The 20,372-nt window shown below is 42.1% G+C and overlaps 1 protein-coding gene across 2 annotated transcripts in view; it reads left to right on the forward strand.

Moving 5' to 3' along the window:
- Garem1 (GRB2 associated regulator of MAPK1 subtype 1) overlaps positions 1-20,372 on the forward strand; it is a 175,363-nt gene that overhangs the window by 850 nt on the left and 154,141 nt on the right. The gene's annotated exons all lie outside the window — the stretch shown is intronic.

The raw sequence follows: 20,372 nt of genomic DNA on the forward strand, positions 1-20,372 counted from the left end.
CCTCCCTGCAGATTTCAGAGGAAACGCTCCTAGGTGACCCAGTGAAAAGGATCTCGTTTCTTGGTGACCTTTTATTACAGCTGGTCTATTCTGTTTAACCCAACAACGAGTGATTTGGGGCTGTGTACAGAAAATGTCTTTACCAGAAGTGATGGTATGCTTAAGGTTAATTATTAGCTTAGCGCTCTTCCAGCTTAGAAAAAAATATTTTAAGCCACTAAAACATATTGATTTGCAATCTGAGCTTTGAACCAAGAAATGCCAGTATTTCCAGAAACTGACCTCAAGAAAACAACCAAGAACACGCCCCCCCCCCCACACACACACACTGATTATTCTGCACTGTGACATCTGCAAACAAAAATGTAGATGTGCTACTAGCAGTCAAGTGGACACCTTTGAATTTGAGAGTTGTGACTTTGGAGGGGCGTTTAAATTGTGTCTGTGTTTTTGCACTCTATGTTCACCAGGTTTAGCTTCATGGAACTGCAGAAGTCTGTTCTGCTGTAGGGTAGTGGGGCACCAGGTTGGCAGCAGACAGGCCCATAGACAGAGCTGTAGAGCCACATGCAAGACCAGATCAAAACAGGTCTGAGCAGAAGGATGTTATTTTTTTCCAAAGACAGGCACTTGCTTCACTCCTCGTTTCCTGGAATAAGAGCGCTTCACCTGAGACGTATAAATGCCCCCACGGAATTCCTAGTCTATTTCTTGTCTGTGGAGTAAAGTTAGTCATGAGGAACACTGACAAGAGAGTTGACATATACGAAAGTTTGTAAAAGCTGAAAAGCATTGGCATGCTTGCTGCCCGTGTCTGCTGGTAGCGGTGGTTGTGGTGGGCCCTGGGAATAAACTAGATTTTAAACTACGAATGAAGTATGTGAAGGTAATACTGTTGAATCCAGGGGAGGACAGATGGTACATTGAAGCATTTCTGCTTGACAAAGTGTGTTGTGCTTTAGTATGTATCTCCAGGTGCGCGCGCGCGCGCGTGTGTGTGTGTGTGTGTGTGTGTATTTGAGGTTTCATTTCCTCCTCCACTGTGCAAAATTGTATGTTTTGGCAGGTTGTGAGTCTTTACCTTTCCATTTCCAGACCTTCCCTCATCTCTGCAAACTCTGCCAAAACTTCTTAGCTAGGCAACAGAACATTGGTGCATTCCGTGTGAAAATCGCCAGGCTTCCTCCAACTCAAAGTGCAGAGAGACTGTGTGTCAGCCTCAGATGTCTCTTAAAGTCTCATCCTTCACTTCCCTTCCACATTAAAAGGATCCGAATCAGCACTGAGCTGATTTGGATGTGGGCTGTGAGTTTTAACACTGTGTCCTTTCAAGGCCTGGGATAGATTTGATCACCATGTGTAATTCTAGTTCTTTGCTGTAAATTTCTCTTATGATTGCTACTTGAGAATCACTTCAGCACACTAAATTCATATTTGTAGCCAGTACTGCCTTATACCCAATTCCTTCATTACAGGTCCCATCTCCTTTTTATTAGTATACATTTTAACATCTGCATTCTTTTCCTTGGGAATAGCTATAACACATGCTTATCTGTTCCTGTATTGATGGACATTAAGTTGCGGCTGCTGCTGCTGCTGCTGCTCCTCCTTCCTGCTCTTTGTAAGTTCTAAGATAATGAGTATTTCTGTACATAGATTTTTTTGGGGAGTGCACATGCATTCCTGGCTTGCTGAATACAGTTGCCTTTGCTCTAGAGACCAAAGGTTATACTCCTGCAAACATAGGCATTGTGCGGGTACCACTGGCCCACGTCCTTACTGTACTGTAGTAGGACTCTTTGTTTACTTCTTAAGTTTTTGCTAATCTGCTGGGGGCAGGGGACATGTTATTTTAACAATTCAATTTGGGTAGAGCCAAGTCACAGATTCCTTCCGCGAACATTGTTGACCGCTGTTGAGGACAGGCTAAGGACACTGCTGCCATACTGTGAGGGGTTGCTCCCCGGCCACCTGTTGCACACAGGTAGATTTCCACACGCTACACACATTGTCTTTGCTCCTCAGCAGCCCTGCTCTAAGGATTTGGGGATCGGGGACTCGAAGTTTGAACAAAAGACTGAAAATGAGCAGTGGGCTTTCCCACAGCCTTTGTCCCCCTTGCTGCAGGCTGCGCTGCCTCCTCCTGAGAGAAGGGAGTGGGAAGGGCCAGGTCTGACTTCTGCTCTAAATAGCCTCACTGTCTCAGAAAGCTTAAGGACCAGAAAGTCAATATTTTTAAAACGGTGTAGACACCGAATTAAGTGCTGGCGTCATCCATCATATTTAGATGACTTTCTGCTTCCCAAGGAGGGGTTGGGAAGGGGAGACAGGAGGTTACCGAGGAGGGAGAGAGACAGGGAGAGAGAAGTAAAGAAGTGCTGTGTGAGGCTCGTGCTTGTATCTGTTCAAATGCCTTCTTTGTACAGTTGATATTTAAAAAGCACTAACTCGATAGTACATGAAGAATTTTCCAGTTCTTTGCATGAGCCAGGCCAGTTAGATGCAATTAATCTGATATGTCCTATGATAAATTTTTAAATTATTCATATGTATATGTCTGTGTGTGTGTGTGTGTGTGTGTTTGCTTGCACAGGCATGCCTACCACAACGTACATGTGGTTACTAGAGGACCACTCGTGGAAGTTTGTTCTCTTTAGTTACCGTGTGGGTCTGGGGGATCGATTTCAGGTCATCAGACTTTCCAGCAAGTGTCTTTCCCCACGGAACCATCCTACCTGCTCTCCAAAGAAGACATTAATCTTTGAGAGGTAAATACAAAACTGGTGAGACTCCCTGGGTTTTGCCACCCAAGTCTTCTTGGAGAACCCGAAGGAAAAGCCTGTATGTAGTTGTTCTCCCTGGGAAGCTGCTAGGATGGCTGAGATCAGCAGAGGCCAGCCCCAGTTATTGATTCGCTGTCTGTCGGGTATTTTAAATGGTTGTAGTCTTGTAAGGTGTTTGTAGGATCGGATTCCATGAATTCATTCAGAACCAGGAAGAGGACAGAGAGTATTAACTTCTGCTCTGCTCCAGCAGTCCATGCTCAAACTGGGTCCCTGGGCCACTATCTTCTACTTCATCTTGCAAAAAGTCTTAAAAGAGCTAGCTCAGAATTTTCTTCCCTCCCCCTTCCTCCTTCTTCCCTCCCTTCTTCTCTTTCTCTCTTTTTTCCTAAAAGAATTCATGTATCATAAGCACATTCTAAACTTGTTCTTTAAAACTTTACATTCTATTTTAAATGCAAGAAATATGAAACATATTATAAATATGGATATTTTAAGATACAACCTATCATTTCAAAAGCTCTAGTAGAATCTGTATTTGACTCCCAGTGTTTCATATCATTTTTATCACATTTATTTGTGTGTGTGTGGTGTGTATATGTGGGGTGTGTGTGTGTGTATGTGTATATGGTATGTGCGTGTATGTAGTGTGTGGTGTATGTGTGTGGTGTGTGTGTGTGTATGTGTGGTGTGTGGTGTGTGTGTGTGTATGTGTGGTATGTGGGGGTGTGTGTGTGTTTGTTTATGTGTATGTGGTATGTGGTGTATGTGTGTGGTATGTGTGTGTATGTGTGGTATGTGTGTGTGTGGTGTGTATGTGTATGGTGTGTGTGTGTATGTGTGTGTGGTGTGTATGTGTGGTGTGTGGTGTATGTGAGTGTGTGTGTGTGAGTGTGTGTGTGTGTGTGTGTGTGCATGCTTGCACCACAGTGTGAGAGTGGAGGTCAGAGGACAGCTTGTAGAATTTGCTTCTCTCCTTCCACCTTTTGGGTTTAGGAGATCAAACTCAGGCCATCAGACTTGGCAGCAGGTACCTTTAGCCACAGAGCCTTCCACCAGCCTTCCATATTTATTTTAAAGAAGCATGAGTAAGTTCTGGAGCTGTTATAAACTTTGTACCATTTCCTCATATCCTTAAATCCATGCTTCTGCCTCCTCACACCCTGGATAAAGTCCTAGTTCAGTTTCCCTTAGTGTTCAAAATGGCTTTATTGATCAGTTTGTCACAAGTTCTGAAACAAACAGAGCACATTGGAATATAGCATTTTGTACTTTAAAAAAAAAAAAAAAACAGAAGACTTTTAGAATTTGAAAAGTTCCAGATTTTAAAGAAGACGGTATTATTTGTGACGGGACATGCATCGTACGTAGAGGTCAGAGGACGGTGTTAATGGTATTAGGTCTGGCCTTTCATCCTTCTTGTGTGGGTTCTGGGGCTTGGACTCAGGTTGGCAGCCTTTTGTGACAAGTCCCTTTATCCACCAAAGCTCTGACCAAACAAAGAATTAGTGGCTGGGAGTGTGGTTCAGTGATAGAGCACTTACCCAGTATGTAAGAGGCCCTGAGCTCATTCCTGAGCTGTCCCCAGAGCACACACAGAATTTCTTAAGGTACAAAAAGTGCCACTCAGATGCTGGAGACTTTAACCCCTCATCATGTGTCAACACTTTCCTTGTTCCCTTTGTTTATCCCCATGAGATCTTTGTATCCCTGCCCGGTGTGTTTTAGAAAGACTAGGTCGAAAACAATACCCATATGAGTTACTTGAATAGAGTGGGTGAAGGACCATTTAAGGCTGATAGGTCAAGAGCAGCGTCCATCTATCACAGGCATGGTCACCACGGCTGAGACCTTTGAATGTCTGCGTGTGTTTTCATGGTTTGTGCTGCTGGTGGTCCTTCTCAGTGGCTGGGTTAGTTCTGTATGCCAGGTAAGTAATGAGAAAGTCCATCTCATGTCCTCTGGCACACGGTATACTGCCGACTTTCTCCCCGTTCTGACTTATCCTGTCTGTCAGCCATGCCTAAAAATGATGAACTCAGGATTGGAGAGGATGTTGTCTTAGGCAGAGGGCAGAGATAGACACCTCCATCCATGAGGCGAGGGTAGACATGGCTACTCTAGTGTCTTTGCTTTTCAAGTACCATGGCTGTTTTGAAAGTTTTACATGAGATGCATTGCCACACAGGCACTGACAATCTGGGGAAGTGCTTTGACTCTTGTGAGCCTGCCTCATCAGTTGAAGAGGGAGTATTTTGGGTCTCTTTCTCTCATTGGCTGCCTTACTAAAATAGCCAGTTCTTGTAGACCAGCTTGTAAGCTCATTTATTTTTGTTGGCTATCCCTGAGGGATCTGTCTTTTCACTTACTAAACCACAGCTCATGGAAGACTCATAAATTCCCCTCTGGTCTTAGCAAGACCCTCTGTTTTTAGTATACCAGCTCTTGTGTACACAACGAAAAGTAACTCCCCCTCACGGTTTACATATTTTGTCATTCTTAAAGAACATCAAAGGGTTTTAAAATTCTGGAGATTAATTCCTTCACGGCATATTCTCACATGAAAAGCCTCCCCTGCTTCCCTACCCACCTCTACTCTGAAATCTATAAGAACCCTTTCTCCAACTTCAGGTAAAGATACCTAGAGCTATTTTATTAGTTCTCAGCTCCTAGCAGCGAGCCCATCATATGCAAAGCTCCAAGCACTTCATAAATGAATGAGCAAACCTCAGGGTTAGTAACTGGGTGGCCTCAGACTTGCTGTTAGTTATAGTATTTTAAATAAATTCTCTCTAGAAATTGCTATTTATTTTCAGGGTAAATAAAAAGTTACTGGATCACTAAAGTGCCTTTTATGTTAAAATGAAAAGGATTGTACACGTTGCATGGTGCCACGCCTTTGAATTTTTATTTATTTATTTATTTATTCATTCATTTATTCATTCATGCATTCATTTTTGGTTTTTCGAGACAGGGTTTCTCTGTATAGCTCTGGCTATCCTGGAACTCACTCTGTAGACCAGGCTGGCCTTGAACTCAGAAATCCACCTGCCTCTGTCTCCCAAGTGCTGGGATTAAAGGCGTGCGCCACCACTGCCAGGCTGCCTTTGAATTTTTAAACTTTGATGTCATTACATTGCTCACCCGAGGCCCATGTGCATGTGTTAGTGTGCGGGAATCTTTGAGACTAGTCATCACTTCCTTCTAGAAAGAAAGGCCCAATGAGGCGGTCATCTGTTCAGCCACCCAGGGTCTCATCTGGACACTAGCAATTTTATTTCTATGCAAAGTAAACCACTTGGTTCAAATGTGCTACAAGACTGTAATTGCTAATTTGGTACAGTTGTCTCTTCCTAGAATAGCCACAAGACTGACTGTAGTATCTTAATCCCAGACAATGAGTTTCCTTTTATGCCCTTGAAGGAGTATTCTGTTGTAGGAAAGGAAGGAAAAGCACTCCCAGTCCAGTACTGTGGATGCATTGCCTTACAACTACCAGGCAAGGCATTTTAATTGATTCTGCTAATTGTTAACCCAGATTGAAGTGATTAAACGCCACTTGGACTTTGTTGGCTTAATGTTTGTTTAATAAGTACCATATTATTGAATTTAAAATGCAATATGAATTCTTAGCACTGCAGAGATATTTGTTATTCTGGGTACTGCTGACCATGCACTGGCAGTTACTGGGCTCAAGCCTGGTGCTAGCACCGAGGAGAAGGCAGTGGTTTTGGAGCAGTGCTTGTGAATGTATCCCTGGAAAGAGTTGAGCTACGTTGTGTTTTGTGGCTCATTCTCTTTACTCACTAGGGAAAAATGTCTTCAGTCAGACACTTTTAGTTTTCTTTATTAAGATGATAGTTTCTTTAATACCAGACTTTAAGATGTTACAATTGAAACTTTCCTGTCTTTCTATCAGGGGACTGGATTTACATACTCAAAATAGCAGACAGGAGCTACCCCCTTTCTGTCGCACTGTTGTTTCTAATCATATGCACTCCTGTGTAGGCAATCCCAAACACTGGTCGTGGAGGCTGCTGTCCATTCATAAAAAGGTTAAAGACCTCCCAGAGAAAGCCTTACGGGACATGTGAGCACCTCCCTCTGATGGTTCTATTTCTTCCACAAGTGGTGCTCACTCTGAAGCACCATTCTCTGGTGGTCACAGTAGACCAGCAAGCACGGTCAGAACCACAGAGCTAACGTCTCTCCTCTCCCCTGGCACGTCTATCCTTAGTCATAGGCCCTTGTGTTTTTCATCATAGATTCTTTCGGGTGTTCACATTTAGGATATTTCAGCATTCATTTTTACCTTGGGGCTACCATTGCACAAAGTCAGTCAAGCTCCAGGCCCAAGTTAAACAACAACTTAATTAGTTGAGAGAGAGGCCCATGTGTGTATGTTATATAGAAGTGTTCTAGAAGGTTCAGATTACCTCCTTAAAAATAACAAGTCACGGGAAGCTTTATTAAGAGGCTCCCTTATTTTTTTCTGTTTATTTTCGTCCCGTGTTTTGGCCAGTTAAAACGAAGCCAGAGCAGATAGGTGCAGCAGAAATTTCAGAAGCTCACTTATTATGGTTATTGTATATCAGCCAAGGTTAATTTCAGTCATGCATTGCAAGTTGAAACTACACACACACACACACACACACACAGAGAGAGAGAGAGACAGAGAGACAGATACAGAGAGACAGAGACAGACACTGAGTCACGTAACATGGACAAACTTTTTTCTGCGTTGTCAGGACTGAGATCGAGGTCCAACGTTGAAGACTTACACTGTTGCGGCCTTTCTGCTCCGTCTCCTTCAAGCTGTTGTTTCTTTCTGTCAAGGTGACTTCATGGTTCCGAACGACTGCTGGAGCCCTTGCTGTTTTGTCTGTATCCATATAGCAAGAAGGACAAAGGGGTATTTCCTCCTAGCTCCTCACTGCATTCACTGACATCTTGTTGGCCAGAGCACTTTGATGTGGGAGTACACGAAGGCAGAGTGTCTGACCTGTGTCCCCGGGGGGGCTGTGGCAGGAGATGGAGGCACTGTATGCTAGAGACCTTCTGTTACTCAGAAAGGTTTTAAAACCGCCCAGCTCCCTGACATCTCCCTAGTATTTAAGAAGCCTGTTTTTGTTTGTTTGTTTGTTTGTTTGTTTGTTGGGGGTGGGGTGGGGGATAATTAGTGCTTATGCATGTTAGGCAAGTAATCTACCAACAGCTATATCCCCAGCAAAGGAACCTGTTATAAGAGCTAAAAGCGTTGTAGGAGAAGCCAGGAAGAGTTGTGTTTCTGTAAGGAAGGGTGGTCACACAGCTGCCACTGCTTGGCCTTGCATAATTTTCACATTTTCCCTCTGATTCTATATACTCATTGGAATATTTGTATACTTTTTGACAGATGCTTTCCCCCATTTTGGTCTTTTTTGGATAGAAAGGTGTGATAGTTGTATTTAAAGCAGTATTTCTATTTTCATCATCACAGGAAATTTGGAAAATATAGAAAAAGAAGGCATAATGAATATTGGCTTTAAACTCAAAGGGCATAGTGATTGTTACATGACAGTTGGTATTAGGCAGATATGGAATGTAAAGACCAGATAAGAATGTAGAAGTGGGACCAAACTGCCCCTCTGTCAGCCCTGCATACTGCTGCACTATACTTTGTTATTGCTGGAAAGTAAAACTACTAAGATTAATGGGCTCCTGTCCTACGAGTAATCGTTCGTTTTTGACCATTTTCCTGTTGTGAGATAATCCTTCTGAGTAAGCTGTTTTTGAGAACATTTTTTGTACTTAAGTTGGTTAGCTTCGTATCATATCATTGTTTGAGGCTCCCACCCAAAACTGTGTTGCTTTTAGATTGGTCATGAGTGTTGGTAAGTGGCATCAGGTAATGCTGAGACCACGATGAGTGAGCCTGTTACTTCATATGCCACCGACTATCATAGCCATTTCTTAGTCTTTGCTAACTTAAAAAAAGCATGCATTTTCTCATTTGTATTAATGTTTCTTTGGTTACTGTTACATTAGCTTCAATAATATATTTTTGTGTGAATTTCCTGAGATTTTTGTTCAATTTAAAACTTTTGGAAAGATCTTGTAATCAAAGCAACAAAAATCATAACTTTATATTGGTTTCTGTGGGATATTTATGGGATAATCTCAAGTTTCAAGGAGTTAGACACTTTCTAAATTTTCTTTCTGTTTTTCTTTTGTAATTGAGTACTTTTTACTTCTACTTTTGTAGCTGAATAGTCATGGCCAGTTTAGAAATACTGCATGTATTGTTTTGCGCATGTAGCCCATTATAACACAGCCAGAGTGATGTTTGAGCCAGTTAGGTGAGCCAGACTGTAGTAGCTTCAAAGTATTACAGCCACAAGTCTAAACACTGGTACTCGAGGATGAATGATAGAAATTCACAGGGCACTTCAAGTCATGGGGACAAGCAAATACAAGAGCTTGAATGTCATTTGTCTTCTGGTGAACATCTGTGCAAATATCTTCCCATGTAGTCTGTGGAGAGGGAGTTGGAAGAGTCTGTCTCAGTTCTCTCTGTATAGGCCAGTGACTGACAGGAAATAAAATATTGTCTCAGTCTGCCAACTTAATACTGAAGGACTTTATGAGCAGCTGTATCTATCAGCATGTGGAGGTGACAATTTCTGAGAGAGTATCTTTTATTGCCAGAGGAAGAGCCTCAAATTTACTACAGGGTGGAGAAGGTGGCTCATCTGAGCCTTGCTATGTTTCATCCTTTGCTCTCCCTTCCATCCCCATGCACTTTCTTTGATTCAATTGGAAGATAGTAATCTGAGTAGCTTCTGTAGAATTGAATATGGAGCCTAGAAAGCAGGGAGGAAGGAGGTGTATGCAGTAAGTACCAATGTCGTGTAGAGGCTACCTATCTTAACTCATCCTTTATATCAGGCATCCCCACCCTTGATACCTTGTCTGACCATAGGCCTTAGTTATGCTTCTGTTGCTGTGAAGAGACATCATGATCAAGGCAAAAGCATTTTGGGAGGGGGGTCTTATAGTTTCAGAGGTTTTGTTCATTATGATCATATCAGGGATCATGGCAGCAAGCAGGTGTGGTGTTGGAGAAGTAGCTGAGAATTACACCCTGAAGCAGAAAGAGACTCTACATTTGGTTTAGGCTTTTAAAACCTCAAAGGCCCAGTGCTCAGTGACACTTCCTCCGATAAGGCCATGCCTTCCAATCCTTCTAATCCTTTCAAATAGCATCACTCTTTGGCAACTAAGCATTCAGACATATCTATGGAGCATTCTTATTCAGACCACCATACTGTGATCCACTTAATCCAGTGTATGTTCTTCATACTTGTTTTGTATTCACCCTCTGTCCCCATTTACCCAGACATGTGCAGAATTCTGTCACTGTTTAATAAAAACTGAGTCCTAGGATTGAAGGTGTGCACTACCACAGCTGGCTCCATTCTCTTTTTGGTTAGCTCAAACATCCCTATATGTAGGTATCGACTTCACTGTTTTCTCAGGATCTTCCAGGTTGTGTCTGTTCCTCTCAGCCATCTCTCATACCAGATGTCTTCCTGAGTGTTGTAATGTCACAGTCAAACAGCAGAATCTGGGGGGTTGGGAATAATGAGTCTTACATCAGAATCAAAGCCCAGTGGATAGAGTGGGGTTGATTTAATGAGTGTTGAGAAAATGAAGTCCGAAAAGTCCATCTCAATCTAATTTTGTCACAGAAATATGGGAGTCCATTTCCCCAAGTCAACATAAACTTAGTATAAGATGTTCTTTTCAGCTTAATGGATGCGTGTGAAATAAGGTCTTATTGCTATTCTAATTTGTATTTTCTCTGTAAATTGTGCATGCATGCATTTTGTGTGCGCTGTTTGTATAGCGAGGTGTGTGCATGTGTAGGGCAGAGGACAACTTGTAGGCCTCTGTTTTCTCACCTTGCCATGAGGGTCCTAGGGATTGGACTGGGATCGCCAGTCGCAGCAGCCTCTCTAGCCACTACCTCATCTCGCTGCTCCTTGAGATGGACAGTATTTGTCTTCTCTGGGCGATAGTTTCATTTACATCTGTCTACTGACTTTGCATCTTTCCAGTTAACATATTTTAATTCTTACTGAGATCGGCAAATCTTTTTTCCTGTTTTTAATCCTGATTAAGAAAACCTACCTGGAAACATAGATTGTGCATGTAATCCTTTTGATTGTCTAGGAAGATTTGAAAATTTCAAATTTGTCTTCAGTCCATCTGGAATTAATTTTTGCATATGATGTAAGATTTCTATTTTCTTACAAGCTGCTGTTATGTGAGCCCAGTTATTTAAAAAAAATCTGTTTACTACTGATATGAGCTATCTTTGTTGAATTTATTTTGCTTTTTAACAATAGGAAAACACACTTGAGCCACACCTGTCTTTCAGAGATTACCCTGGGCTGTGTTCCAAGAACATAAAAGGTTAATGAAATCTGAAAACAATCTCTTTATTCAGTGAATAAAAGTCATAGAAGATCTGTCTCTCTAGTATTGATGTATTCTTCTCATGCAGTAGCCACGGGAGACCCAACAGTTGTTTGTGCAAGGAAAAATTAAATTCCTTTTGAAGCAGGGTTGCCCTGGTGAGGTTTGGAAGCGATAGGAGCTTGCGAAATGCTGTCTGGAGGCAGAGCCCGGATGCTTGGGGGAGTTGCAAGTTGTACTCGGTTTTAGATTCTATAGTTAAGGGCAGTTCTGTTATTTTTGATACAAACAAGGGGTACCACGTTCGCACACTGTTTTTAACATGGATGTGTCTACTTCCCTCGGACCCTATAGTGACCCACCCTTGTTGATTTTTAAAGACTTAAATTTCTCTTACATTTTTTTCTCTCCCCCAAAAATCATGGTTAAGATTGTCTTCTTAATTCTTTTTGATCTCATTTGTAGAAGCCAGAGTTAAACCGTTTTAGAAAAGATGTAGGGCCTCCTACCTCAGTTTCAGAGTTCATCTTGTGTGCATAAATGATTTAAGAGAACTCAGAGGGTTCACTGAAGCTTTGCCTATTGCATGTGGCTTGTGTAAAATTGGTTGCCCCTGTTCCTCTGGGGCCCACGGCAAGGCCCATCATGGCACAGGCATACAGTAAATAAAGCATTCAGTCTGTATCCAGAAGCAGAGCAGAGGGAACGGACCCTACACAAAGGCCCAGCACAGTAACCTGAAGTATTTTCATTAGGCCCTTACCTTTTACAGTTTCCATGGCCTCCTAACAGCACCAAGGGCTGGGCTCCCTGAGGAACTTTCTGTTTAGATTTGTACTTCTAAGCTGCAAGCAGAAATTCAGAGTTCTCATCCCGTCATAGGTTACACAGGGATTAGTGTTGATGGCCTATCTGATAGATTAGAAGTCCAAGTGAATGGCTCTCCCCCAGGTTTGTGGGGATTGATTATATGATATATGCACTTGTACACACACTTTATTCTTCACTTTACAATATTCTAGCAGATCTGGGCAAGAAAACCCCTCGACTTCAGAATCTCTCCTTTCCTTCTATAGCTCAAAGTATTTAGAGACTTTTAAACACTTTCCATATTCATTATATATATATATATATATATATATATGTGTATATATGTATATATATATGTATATATATGTATATATGTATATATATATGTATATATGTATACATATATATATGGTAAATGAAGTCATGCTCATACAAGTATACATTCTAGAGTTTTTCTAAAGGCACTTCCTATCTAAGAACATATTTATATGTATTAGCCTAATGGAAAGAAATTGGATTGATGAAGCCAACATAATGTTGAAATTTTGTTGGTGGATCATTGAGATTTAGCTATACTATTTCATCAAAAGCTATTTGAACGTTGCACGTGCTGTGGGAATATATCCCAAAATGGACATTAACATATTCATCAATCCTAAAGTTCCCATTTTTAATTAGAATGTGTTTTATAATTAGTGGTGTGGCATAGTTAAGTCAATGGTTTTTATTTTGTCTTGGTTGTTGTAAAATAATGATTATCTTACATCTGGGATGTTGATGTCCCAGATGGCAAACCTGTGAAACAAAGGTGTGAATGTCCCAGTAGAGAGAGGACGGCTGTAACCTAAGTTGAAGTCAAGGATTTGTCCCTGAACCATCCATCTCTAATGGGGAATGCTATGATGTAGATCTGGGATGTCTCCCAGAGGCCCTCTTAAAGGCCTAGGCCTCAGCTTGGTGCTGTCAGGAGGCCGTGGAAACTGTAAAAGGTAAGGGCCTAATGAAAATACTTCAGGTTACTGTGCTGGGCCTCTGTGTAGGATCCTTTCCCTCTACTTTGCTTCTGGATACAGACTGAGCAGTTTATTTACTGTATGCCTGTGCCATGATGGGGCCTTGCCGTGGGCCCCAGAGCAACGGGGGCAATCGATGAAGCAGACTCCCCAAAACTGTAAACAAATACTACCTTTCATTATAAGTTGATTATTTCAGGTAAGTATTTTATGGTAACAGGAAGCTAAGAAGAGGGAAACTGTTAGGTGACTTGTATGTATGTGGGTGTGTATGTGTGTGTCTACACATCTGTATGTGTATGGGGGGAGGACAGAGGACAACTTTTGGAGCTGATTCTCTCCTGCTACCTTGTAGGACCCAGGGATAAAACTCCAGTGCTCAGCCCTGCGTTCAGGTGCTCCTCCCAGCCCCACAGAGCCATCTCACCAGCCCAGGGATTCTTTTGTGGCATAACATACACACAAACATATGCACAATGTAATTGAATGGTGCTCGTCCCATCCCAAATAAAGACATGTCTAAATCTAAATCCCTTTTTATGTTCCCTGACGTAGATAAAGTCTTTGTAGAAGTAATTGACAATCATGAAATAAAGGCATCCGCTTGATTGGTTTGTAAAACCATTAATAAGTGTCCTTGTAAGAGAAAGGAGGGGAGCTGAGAGAGATTTGGAACGGAGGGGGCAGTGTGACCATGGAGGCAGAGACTGGAGAGATAGATGGCCGATCTAAGTCGGGCTCACTTGGTGCCATTAGAAGGGAGATGAGGCAGGAAACAGAGCTGGGAACTTCATAGGAATGTCCTACTCAGTAATTAAGTTTGGATTTGGCCTCCACAATGGGGAAGGAATACATTTCTGTTGCTTTAGGCAACCCAGTTCATATCAGTTTATTATAGCACTCCTAGAAAACTGCCGTGCCGACACGGACTCACAAGCACTTGGACACTCGCACACACACACTCTGTTGGCCTATAGTTAACTAAAATGCTAGGTTCTTAAAAATAGAAGTTATAAATATAGAAGCACATAGGCTTTACCCTAACATCCATCAATAGGATGTGTGAGTGGGAGTATGGTATGCGGTTTACTCAATGCTCTTCATTTACAAGCTATGGATCATGCGATTGCGATCTGATGCACACTGTACCAAGAGCTGGGAGCACGGAGATAAACACTCGTGGAGCTGGCCCGAAGGGCTAGGTGGAGTCCTAGACAGTTAACTGTTACCCTGAGATAGAGAGAAGGAAATGCTTCTTCTCAGGGTCAGTTAATTTTGCCAGGGGCTGGCGAGCAGCCTTTTCAGCGGGCATCACTTGACTAGTGAGCTAGGCATTGAAGCATGAATAGGATTTTGCCCTGTTTAGAACAAGCAGAGTTGTATTCCTGACAGAGGTTCAGGGCAACCAAAACACAGGCCTCCGAGAGAGAAACGAGGCCCCAAAGATGAGTTGGAAACAGAAGAGCCGTAGCATATTGAAGCTTGGATTTCACCTGTGGTTGCACCGGTAGCCCTTGATGCTGGGCTCCCTTCCAGGACACAGCGGTGGATACATTGGAGTTTCTGACTTCGATGAGCGTCAATGTCAGAACTGCAAATAGCGCATATTTTAAGACTAGGCAGGCCACACGGGTCAGGAACAAGTTTCAGAATGTAGTTGGAAAACATTAAAGGAGCGCCTGCAGGTGTAGGAGCTATCTACATTTATTTTTATGAGGATTGTTTTCATCATCTTGGAACATCATTTATAGCAATACAAGGCAGGGGCTCAGAAGAATATTTGGAAGCCATAGGATTGTATAGTGAAGAAAAATGTGGCCTTTAGCCCAGAGCAGCTGTGAAGAGCCAGGCAGGAGGTGAACAGTGCAGACTTGCAGGCGAGTCTTGCCATGTAAGTGACTGGATGTGCGAGTGTGGAAGAAGGAAGCTTTAACTGGACCCAAGTTTGCTGTCTTCGTGTCAGTATTGTATCAAAGATGACCACAAGACAGGCTGCTGGTGAGCCTTCGCCACAGACAACGCCAAAAGGTCAGCGTTTTCAAACAAAAGGGATCAGGCAGTGGATACAAGAGACCGGTGCCGCATGTGATCGGTCGCTCGCACCCCTCCCAGCTCAGTCCCCAGCGCTTCGAATAACTGAATAAGAATTAAAGGAAACAATAGAAGTATATGGATTTCTCACACTTTGGCTGCTCCGAGGCCTCCCCATTGCTCTTCTCACTGTAGGTCTCAGGTTTGGAGTCCCCACTGAGTTCACACTGGTGAAGCAGGGGACTGGATAGGTCTCCTTTGGCCCTTAAAGCCTCTGGCCGGAAGTGAAGTAGCTCAGATCCCTGATACATGGCATTATTCGTGGCTGGTTCTCCTGCCACACTTCCAAGAGTCAGAGCTCCATGTGTCAAGAATGACTCCAGTATCTGTGCCGGTGCAGATATAGAAGATGGCAGGATTGTCTGCTGTCAGGCACACGTGTTTTAGGGAAGCTACATTTGAATGTTGGAGCATTTGCATCCTGAGAGTCCAGGGCTAGAGAAATGGTAATCGGGGATTGAATGCAGTCGTTATAAATCAAGTGAACACAGTTAGGAATAACATGGACCAGGTGTGAATAGGGCCAGCTCAGAGGTGGGAAAAGACCAAACTTAGTAAGCTGTGGCTACAAATGCTGCGACCCTGAAACCCTATAGGTTTTGTAGCAGCTGGTTATAACTTTAAAATTTTATCTAATCGTTGCCATCGGGTTGAATGAATCACTTAAACAAAATGTGGCTTTTGTAGACTCCAAAATTGCTGCCTGGCACTTAGTGATTTAAAAGGTGCCTTTAGATCTTGCAGTAAGATCCCGGCGAGTTCTTTACCCCAGCAGGGAAGATGATGCCTTGCAAGGGTTGCTCTGTAATGTGGGACAGAAGATCGCTTATATGTTGATTCATACCAGGATTGCTGAGCACTCAGAAAATTAGAATGCCTTCTTTTTTTTTTTTTTCCTGTCTCTGTCTCAGACAGCAAGATAGGCTTATCCTTGCTGTAATGATGTTCTTTTTATAGCTTCAATTACTGGCAAAGGGAGGTAGTTAATAGCAGTTTTCCCCATTGGCTGAGGTTCAGACATAAGACTTACATTTCCTCTTCTCCATTCTCTTGGAAGGTTCTTACACGTTTGCTGTTCGCCTTCCTGACCTCCATAGGGGTCTAAACTAGAGTGTTCACTTTTAAAACGTTTTGTGTGTACATGTGTAATTAATTACTCTCACCAAATCAACTCTCTTTCCTTCAAAGTTGTGTATTTATCAGAAAAATGAAGAAATAAGCCTGGCCTTGCTGCATACTGCCATTTTTTTTCTGATACAAATTCTCACATATCATGTAGCTGAGGCTAGCCTGAAACTCGCTCACTGTGTAGCTGAGGATGACCTTGAGCTCCTGATTCTGGTTACTATGGTATTGGGGATTAAAATCAGGGCTCCCTGCCTTATAGATGAGCACTCAACCAACTGAGCTATACCCCCCTCCCCGGCCTGTCGTTATCTTCCTAATGGACAGCGTGAAGCACTGTGCCAGCAGTGAGGGTAAAATGGAGATTCCGGTTGGAACAAACGCTTTCTACTTTTTGATAGCACTGTACTGAGTGATTGAAAGAAGTTTAAGTAGGAAGCTAGCTTTTACCTTCTGTGCATGCATATATACACACATTCTTTAAAAGATGGACTAACTATACATTCATGGAAAAGAAGGACCTTCACCAAAGGACTCAGATGAACACAAAACATGAAAATCAGTGGTTAAATTCTACACAGTGAACTTTAGAGTTACCGCACTGCTCTATCAGAAAGCAAACCTGAAGCAGATTGTATATTCTAAAAATTATTTGGCTTTAGTACGGTCTTTAGAATGGGATCAACATACCTTGCCAACGAGGAAGGAGTAATAACTTCTGCTTCGTTAACCATTTATTACATATAATTTAAATTTAATCTCAATGTTAATATTTTCTTACAATTTAATTGAGATTCTTCATGAATGGGATATACACAAACAATTCGCTTTTTACTTGATGCCGGGTGTATCAGTTTACTCCAGCTTACAAAAGGAAAAGGCAGAGAATAGAGCCAGGCTCCTAACACTGCCCTGCTGGCCTGTAACCTCAGTGCTTCCCCGTGGAGCTGTTGATACATTCCCACTGACTAACAAGGTACTAATTTCCATTCTCAGGATTGACCCATAATGGCCCCTAGAATCCCTGATACTAATACTGAGATGTTAATTGAGTGCTAATTAATGTATTTACATTATTTTTAAAAGCTGCCACTAGCTTAAGAAAACAAGCTTTTTAGCTTCTTGACACCAGCACAGAAAACTGTGAAACACAACAGTTGTGTATTCTCCAAGTCAGCTAAGTCCATGGTGTTTACACCTGTGCAATAATTATAGTTCACATTTATTAAGGGCTAATTATGTGCTGGCAATTGTTCGGTTTATATATATGATCTCAGTTACTTAGAATAGACCTGACATAAGGAATCATTTACAGAAGGTCATATAGCTGAGAAGTGAAGTCCGTGGCTGGAGGCACTGTGAGAATGCGCGCGCAGCTCCAGCCTGCCTCTCCCTGCTCTCTTGCTGGCCAGGGCTCCTCCCTATACCTGTCGTGTTTGTAAAATAAGATAGTTTGTGGTCAGTTGTCTCTGTGAAAAACTGAACACCCCCCACCCCCCGGGCAAAGGTAGCAAAAATAAGTCTGGTCTCGGTAACTGCTGGAAAGTACCACGAGGATCTTATAGAACTCTCTTCAGAGGACAGAACTGAAGTGAACATTGAGGTTCCCAGTGCTTGAAATATTTGTCTTTTCCCACCCTATCCTTCCCAACAGGAAGGGCTACAAGGTAGCATCTAACAGCAAAGTAATAAAGTAGAAAGTGGCATGTAACAATAATAATAGGTTCTATTTTCCTTCTTGGCTTTTAAAACACACATTTCCAAATTGTCCTCAGTGGTCTGTGTATGTACATGTACTTGTAATATCTACACATAAGCATATATATATACAGTAATATTCTTCACTTACCAAGGGACAGGACTTGAAGAAACTCTAGCCTTCTCTCCAGTGAGCCCCTCCATCTAGTTTCATGTATCATAGCTCATATCTATAGTCGGTATGAGCTGCATACCGACTGTATTTCTCTGACTGGAGGGCAATGTGCGTCATGTCACAGAATGAAATAGCAGCACTGTGGAAATCAAGCAGAAACAGGCTGGTACCAGCAGGGGTGACAAGAACCTGTCACGAACAGACATATGATTACACTTAGCTTCTAGTTTCAATAATCAGTAGATTCCTCAAGCCCAAAACACATCAGGACCAGGCTATTTTAATGCTGTTACAACATTAGTGGTGACTCTTACCCAACTTTTTAAGGTTGTATAAAAGCAGCAGGTGGACATTAGAATTCTTCACATGATGTTAAGGTGTTCATGGATAGACCTATACTCCTGTTTAAAGCTAAGGACTCAGACTCTAGCCAGAGTGTTCTGACATTGAGGAATTTGGACACTACCTCACGGTGGGGTACATCTTCACGCAGTAGATGTTACTAAGAATGGAAAGACTTACCTCATTTATTTTCCCTTTATTTTTTTAGATTAAAATCTTTAGTGTATTAGAAAGCATTCATAGGATAGTGACCTTATTGTTGTATGTGTGTTGAGTGGTATTAGCAATGCCCTGAGTGATAATGCAGCCTTCTCAGAGTTGCAAATAGTTGGAACCAGTTGACTCCAATCTGACCTCACTTGTTTAAGTACTCTCCTACCAAACAGCATCAAGTTTGTTATAAGTTTGAAGTTGGTACCTGGGGTACCTAGGCTCGCTCTGGCCTGCGATAGATGGTCTATATAAATGGTGTTTTACTAGAAGACGACACACTTATATACATACTTTGTACAGTTGCTTTTGTACTATAGCAGATGTGAACAGATATCATATAGCCCCATGATATAGTCCACCAAGCCTAAAATCTTTGCCATCCACTCACTTGAAAGACCAAACTGACCATCCCACATCTTAAGGCATCTGTTCTCAGCTACTTCAGTGTTCGTTCATATGGATACTGCAAGGCTGACAGGATTACGTATGAGTCTCGTGTATGCTTACTTAACAGATGATAGGTGTGGAACAAAAGAGACCCTAAAATAAGCCTTTCGGAAATCCAGTGTTACAGTCCCTTGTTAGCTATGTTGCTATTATCTATTTGTGAAGTGGTATAATTTTGTAGACCAAGCTTTAATACCCTCTCATGGGATACGTAGACGAGACAGACTAAATTACTTAATATAACAGCACAGAGCATAGAACCAGAGAGCCAGAGTCACCCATGTGATGCAGCAAATCATGGAATTCCTTGGATAACCTGTGTTTTCATGAACGTGACTGAAACCCAGAAATAAACTGAGAGCATGCTTGCGATGTATAAGGCAAGTAGGAGGACAGAGAAACGCAAGGCCCCGCCTTCAAGAAATGTTGACATTCAATACTTTATAGTTACTATTAGAGAGTTACAGCTCTCTTTTTAAACTGTTGTAGTAGATTTAGAAGATCGAAGGAAACCTGTAGCCATCTTGAAAGGCAATCGTTTTTTTTTCTTTGCCATAAAACAAATAGGTTAAACTTTATAGATATCATCAGTCAATTGGTATAAGAAAGAGGTGTATTGATGTGCTACTACTCCTGTGTGGGGGTGGGGATTGCTGCTCAGTGGTGGAACTCCATTTAGGAACATACATAAGACCTCCAGGTTCAGTTCACAGCAGAGGGGAAGCAGGAGAGATGGGGGGGGGGAGGTTGTTATTTCCCAATTTAAAAGGCTTACTTTTCAATGAAGCCAAGAAAATGTACTTACATTCTGGGGTGGAGGAGCATATGCCATAGGTTATCACGCACATATTCAATGAACAGCTTTATTAATAAACTTTTAGATATACAAAAGGAAAATTCAAAAACTAGAGAATTTAGCTGAACATATGATGTGGTGTAAAAAACCGATCTCTCTTAAAGCTGTGTAGATTGAATTCCAGCCTGAAAGAAATTAAGATTTGTGAGCAGATGTTCTCATTTAGAGTCTTTGATGAAAACCATGGAGGACTAGTCTGTATAGTCTATATAAATGACCTGAAATCCATTCACTGCTTCCTACTGAGTGTAAATCGGGTGGTGGAGGTCGCACTGTGGGTGTTTGTCGGGTGGTGGAGGTCGCACTGTGGGTATTTGCCTAGGAACAGCATATGCAGTTAAAAGCAGTGAGGTTGCCTG

This window comes from Apodemus sylvaticus, chromosome 13 (genome assembly GCF_947179515.1).
Source record: "Apodemus sylvaticus chromosome 13, mApoSyl1.1, whole genome shotgun sequence".
In the NCBI taxonomy this organism is placed as follows: domain Eukaryota; kingdom Metazoa; phylum Chordata; class Mammalia; order Rodentia; family Muridae; genus Apodemus; species Apodemus sylvaticus.